This window comes from Magnolia sinica, chromosome 11 (genome assembly GCF_029962835.1).
Source record: "Magnolia sinica isolate HGM2019 chromosome 11, MsV1, whole genome shotgun sequence".
Lineage (NCBI taxonomy): Eukaryota > Viridiplantae > Streptophyta > Magnoliopsida > Magnoliales > Magnoliaceae > Magnolia > Magnolia sinica.
Window position 1 is genome coordinate 40,265,482 of NC_080583.1, and position 6,892 is coordinate 40,272,373.

Below are 6,892 nucleotides of genomic sequence, written 5' to 3' on the forward strand. Positions count from 1 at the left end.
TGCAAGCGCATATACCTCAAATAACTTCCTTAGCCTTATCCTTCTTAAGTTCCATGGCCTCGACCTTCCTTGCGAGATTGGCCATTTTAGCATTTATATCATCATCCTCTTTCAGTAAGTATATCCCACCTCTCTCCCTTGCTTGAATAGGCTTAGATGTGGTGCTCAGTTTTTGGGAGATGTCCCATGACTGTGCGGTTTCAGCGAGTTTGTCAAAGTAATCCCATACCTCATTGACATATTTGTTCATGAACTCCCCATTACACATCATCTCGACAAATTGGTGCATGGAAGATGTTAATCCATCATGGAAGAAAGTAGTTATGCGACACGTTTCAAAACCGTGTTGTGGGCATGAACTAACAAGATCCTTGAACCGTTCCCAACATTGGAAGAATGTTTCATCTTCCTTTTGGGTGAAGTTCATGATCAACTTCCTGATGGTGCTCATCTTATGGTATGGAAAGAATTTTTTTATGAACTCCATCATGTCATTCCATGTGCCAATATATCGCGGACGTAGTGAGTGCAACCACGTCTTAGCTTTCTCTTTCAAGGAGAAAGGAAAGAGTTTCATCCCAACTGTGTCCTCAGACACGTTAGGAAAGTATAAAGTGGCTATAACTTTGTCAAACTCTTATGAGTGCAGGTATGGACTTTCAAATTTAAGTCCAAGAAACTTTAGAATGAGTAGGCTTCATATCCATGTTTCCTGTGTTTCTTGGAAAAACATACAAGAAGGGGTGCTCACTTCCGCCAATTGTAAGTAATCTCGTAAAGTACGAGGCGGGGGTGTATGGTGAACCTCATTCTCAAAATGGACTTTCACTGGTTGATTTGCAACCATAACCTCAATTAACTCTGAGGATCTCAAGTGGTGTCTAACCTTGTGATGGATAGATAACCCCTCAACTAATCCTCCTTTGCTCAAAAGACGTTAAGTGTTGTAACAGACCCACTTGGGCATGAAACACTCTTAGCCCTCAATTCATAATCTAACCTAAACCTAGAAAGAAAAAGAAGGAAATATAAATCTAGAAATAGAAAGAGAAATAATTAGGAAGAAGTTACCAAATTAGAAGGTTCTATGTTAGGATCCTACGAAAGAAAAAGGAAAGTGAATTAGTTTCTAAAAAGAAATAAGAAAGTTTCTAAAAATAGAATTAGAAAGATGAGTTAGTTTCTAAAATTGAAAAGGAAAGTTTCTAAAAAAAAAAAAACACAACCTAGTTTCTAAAAACTGATTAGGAAAGTTCTAGACCTAGAATTAAAAAGTAAGTTATTTTCTAAAAATAAATCAGAAAAATCTTAACCTAAAAATAGAAAGTAAACAAATCCTAATCTTAACTTAATTCTAAAACTAGTTAATCTCAGAAAAGTGCAACCGTTAGTCCCCGACAACGGTGCCAAAAACTTGTTCACAACCCCAAGTGTAGGGTCGTGATGTAGAAATAATATCAGTGAGACCGAGGTCAAATCCACAGGGAGTAATCTTGTGTGTAGTCTGAAAGCAACTAGAAGTAGAACTAGAAGAAGATGTGAATCTAAATCTGAATTAATTGAGAGAGTAATTGTGATTAAAGTGATTAAAATTAACAAATTCAAAGGTGGTAACTAGGGTTTTCAAGGATCCACTTATAGAGATCAGGGAGCCCTCTTACTTGATTCAAGTCACACGATTAGAATTAGAGTCCTATCTTATCCTATCCAATTGAAAGATATACAATTATGATCAATCTGAACTTTCCTTGACCTAATTCTCAATGGAACAAAATTGTAATAATTGGAAGAGATTTCATTACCAAACCATGCCCCTGAGACGATGGCTAACAACAGGATTCACTAATCCCACAATCTCAAAATCAGGAAAAGAAGATACTCAAAGCTATTGCAGATCTACTGTAATTTGAGTTACAATAAACCATTAAGAAATGAAAGTATTCTTTTAAAATTAAACTAGAATCAAAGAAGGTTCAACATAAACATGAATTAAAGTAATAGAAATATTCCATCATACTACAAGCTTCACCTCTTAGCCCTATCTAAGAGGTTTAGCCAACCTAGACATGATTGAACTAAAATCTCTTAAGAAAAGCATAAAAACAATTAAGGAAAAGGAAGAAAAACTCTTGGCAACGGCTTCTCCACCCTTTTTCTTCATTCCTCAAACCCTAGAAGATGTGTAAGAACATCCTAGTGACTCATATTTATCGTTTTGCAACTCCAACTTTCGCACCGAGTTGGAAAATTTCGGAAACTGCCTCAAATTTACGCAGTCCGTGTGCTGTCTACGTAACCTTAGACGAGTCAGGTAAACTTTCAATTGGTCGAGGATGATGGGAAATTAGAAGATTTTATTACTGGAGTTCGAGTTGAGGAATCTTCGACTAGTCGAAAAAGAGACTTAGACTGGTCGAAGGAGGGCCTATACTAGTCAAAGCAGGCAGATTTTTAGGGTTCCTTTTCTTCACTTTAAGTCTTCAATTCTCTTGATTCCTCACTTTGTTTACTTGGATCTTTGGCATGTGAAGTCTTCATTCTTGGTCTCATAAGATCTATCCTTGACCTTGGTGATTCTTGAGCATTAAATCCATGCTTTTAGCATCCTTTTCAATCCAAGCTCTTAAATTCACCTTGCAACACAAACATGAGTAAAATAGGACATTAAGTAGTATCATGTTCATAAAACCAAGATATAAATGGGGTCCAATATGTAATATTTGATCCTCAACAACTATAGAAAAGGAACTCTTTGTCGCAGTGTTCACTTTGGACAATTTTAGGTCTTATTTAATCGGATCTAAGATCATCATCTACCCAGATCAAGTGGCGCTGAAGTACCTTCTTTTTGAGAATGATGCTAAGCTCTGCTTGATAAGATGACTCCTACTCCAGGAATTTGATTTAAAAATAAAAGATAAAAGGGAGTAGAAAACATAGTGGTTGACCATCTTTCAAGACTTGACCTCCCTGATTCCCTTGAGATGATACATATAAACGACATGTTCCCTGATAAACAACTGTTTAAACTCTCCTACTTATCTTGGTTTGCTGATATTGCTATAAATCTTACCACAGGTTTCACGTTAATACATTGAACTATGCAAGATAAGAAAAAAATTCTTCACCGAGGTTCATAAGTTCTTTTGGGATGACTCATATTTATTTAAATATTTCCCAGATAAAATTCTAAGGAGATGTTTCCAAACAATGAACACTAAAGTGTCATCTTCTTCTATCACTCTCAGGCTTGTGATGGTCACTTTTCTGCTAAAAAGACCACGACCAAAATTCTGCAATGCGGCTTCTATTGGCCCATTATGTTCAAGGATACTCATGAGTTCTGTAAAGCTTGTGACTATTGTCAGAAATTGGGAGCGTTGTCCCATCGAAATACGATGCCTATGAATCCCATACTGATCATTGAAGCGTTTGACTCCTCAGGGATTGATTTCATGATGCCATTCCCCCAATCCTTTGAAAATTTATACATTTTACTAACAGTAAGACTATGTCACTAAATAAGACGAAGTGATCCCATGCCAGAACAATGACCATCGAACGGTCATTAAATTCTTAAAAGAAAACATCCTTTCCCGGTTTGGAACACCTCAGGCCATAATTAATGATGGAGGTTCACACTTCTGTAATAGGCCATTTGAAGGCTTAATGAAGAAATATGGCATCTTGTACCTCCCTGAAAATCAAGGGTGGAGTAAAGCTCAACTCCTAAGTTCCAACGCATCACTTATGCAACATAGATAATGATGTTTAAATGTTATCCATACTAGTGCATTAAACATGAGTGGGATTACACTAAAACAGCATATCATACTTTAGAGTTAATGTAATTATGCAAGCGGAAGACTGAGATAGGTATATAAAGTATATGTACGGGTGTCATAACCTCCAGAGTATGATCATGTAGCCAGGCTGAATATATACATATTTCTTTTCAAAATTCACAAAATATCAAAATGTAAATGTTAAACTAATCCAATATCCTTGTAATCTCGACGACGCAGCTCTAGGTCTACACAGACCCGCCTGAGAGCTGTACGTAGGAGAACTCCTCCTCGTCAATGAAATTTGGCTCTATCGTGAAAGCCTCGTCGTAACCTGCATTTAAATCAGAGTCTGGTTGGTGTTTTCAAAACACCATCCCAGAGTGGGAGTGAGTGATCAACTCAGTGGTACTATAAGACAAAGGTTAACATGTTATCAATTCAATCAAGCAGTAATGATAAAGCAATACAACAATCACTTCCTAATTACTCTTGTTAATGTAGGAATGATATGTAGTGATGATGCATGCCCTCTCCTGCACTCCCTTAGCGACTTCCTCTAACGATCGCGCATGACAAACTCCTTAAACGTGCACTTCCTCGCCAAAGCACATGCAATGCGGTGCCTGGTCGTGTTAGCCAAGTAATTGATTAAGCTTATTCATACAGCAGATTCGGGAAGCTAAGGTACCTCCCTTTTTTATCATTTACCCAAACAAGGATCCATCTAGGATTGTCAATCCTAGTTAATCACATACGATAGACAAGTTGTAGGGAATCACCCCTGATGAAAATAGTGGATAGGCAAGTTCAAGAGTTTACACTCGAGGTCACTACGGAGAGGCTCATCACCTCAGCGTAGGCCTAGTTTATATTCGAGGTCACTCGTCACCTCAGCATAGGCTGACAGCTCGAATACAGTGTCTTATACCACCGTATTCAGCTCACGAGTTTAGGTTGCTCACTGGTCATTACGGGGAGGCTCGTCACCCCAGCGTAAGCCGACAGCTCGACCACGGTGTCTTATAGCACCATGCCTGACTTATGAGTCTTAGCAGATCATAGTACCATAGTTGAAATGGGTCTTTACAATGGAAGGGGTATCTTAGATTCAAGTATTCATACATGGTAAATACACAATAGCCAATTGGGTTATTTGACAAGTTCGATTGGTATAAGCGCACACTGAATTAATCGACATGGAGCGCGCAAGTACTCCATGTAGCCTAACTACTGTCGACAATCATTGTACGGTTCGGATTCATCAAACGTATCCAATGTGGCGAAACTAGTTCAACCACTCATCAAGAACCGTTACCAATTGCCTGGACTATGTAGTAGTCCCAATTGTACTCAAACGTAGTAGGTAGTTACATATGTTAATCATAACAACATTTAACAAACAATTCAAACATAATTCTCATTTGAGCATTTTATCAAACACATTAAACATGTTGTTATACATATGCATTTCATCCATAAATCACATAGTAGCAATTTACATTACATGAAGGAAACTATAAATATAGATAAGGTAGTTAAGAGCCCTATCTCAACACCCTTATTAAAAGCGATTCATCAAATAATTTCTCATTCAGACATTTTATCAAACACTTAGACTACACATTACTACATACATGAACTAAATTAGTTATAATATATATTATGACAAATCCTTTCACAAAGGAGTTGTCATACATACAATAAACATGTATTCTAGATTAATGGTCATGGCAAGCATAAATCATAATTACACTTTCATTCAAACATTTCAACAAACACATGGAATGCATTAAATATTCACATAGTTCACACACATGTATAGTTTATCGAATACATCGTAACTAAGATCATATGGAAGTAATCAAGTCAGGCATAAATCATTGTTGACATTGAGAGCCTTGAAAACCATAACCTAAATGTTTATAGTCCGCACCTTTCGTCAGTTAACTCGTTTCGAACTCGATTCGAATCCTATGCACCCGAATACAGAACAACGGTACCTAAACATCGAAATAAGATAGCTATTTCACTGATTCCTCTACTTGGATTCGTAAAACAAGATTAGGGTTAGGATTCCTTACCCAAATTGTAGCTAGAATCAATGGTATAGTGATGGTGGGGTGGCGATTCGGCGTGTGGAGTCGTGGGAAAGAATCCTAGCAACGATCTCCTTATCTCACTCTCTTCTCCTCACTCTTTTCTCCTCTTTTCTCTCTTCTCTTTCCTAGGGTTAGAGAAATTCGTATGGAATGAGAGGGGTGGTTTAAGGTCCTTATATAGGCTCAAAACTGATGTCAATGGCACTAGAGCCATGGTATACTTAGGTTATAGCCAAAGAGTGCTTGTTTTTTACAAACAAGGCCCTTATGAAGGTTCATTTCTCACCTAAGTCATCGAGCAAGTTCCCTGAAAATGGATCTACGCCAAGACTGTGTTTATGGTGCGATCTGACAAACGAATCGGCCATGAAGGTCCTGTATCAGATCAACGATCGTCGTTCCTCGATCAAGGCCACAAGTATACCGATAGGTGTAGGAAAATTTTCCTGATCCATGGGTGTATTTAGGTTAGAATCTGATGGTATGAAGTCTTCAATTTTGCCCACAAGCGAATGGTCCAATTCACTTAAGTTCTAGTTCATTTTCTAAAGATATTCGCATTTCTCACACACTTCGCTCAAGGCTCAAGTTTTGTGTTTCTGGATACTATTTGGGCTCGATTCCCATGATGGTTGTCAAGCCCAATAAGGTGGTCATAACCTTATAGTTTCATGGTCATCAGACTTTCGATGTGCGGTCCAAGTCCGATACGGAGTTTTAATGTGCTCGCGAGAGCATCTGGGTTTTGAGATTTCCTCGAGCTTTTCAAGTAATGTTGCAATTTTAATGGTTTTGGGTCTTGCAATTTGTATAGATAGTGGTTCAAGCTAATCCACCGATTAATTTAGTTTAGTACTTAATTTCGTTTCGTTTAATTTCCGCAGTATATGGTCTTTAGGGATTTCTGCCTGAGGTGGTACTCGGGTCTTTGTACCAATTTTTTTGAGACGTTACAATCTACCCCCTTTAAAGAAAAATTATCCCCAAAATTAGTACCTTTTCCTA

At 37.8% G+C, this 6,892-nt stretch overlaps 1 non-coding gene across 1 annotated transcript; it reads left to right on the forward strand.

Annotated features, from left to right (window-relative positions):
• Window positions 1–338: 338 nt before the first annotated feature.
• Window positions 339–445, forward strand: LOC131219776 (small nucleolar RNA R71). Its single transcript, XR_009158420.1, has one exon. It is a non-coding gene; the product is annotated as a small nucleolar RNA R71 (small nucleolar RNA).
• The last annotated feature ends 6,447 nt before the right edge of the window (window positions 446–6,892 follow it).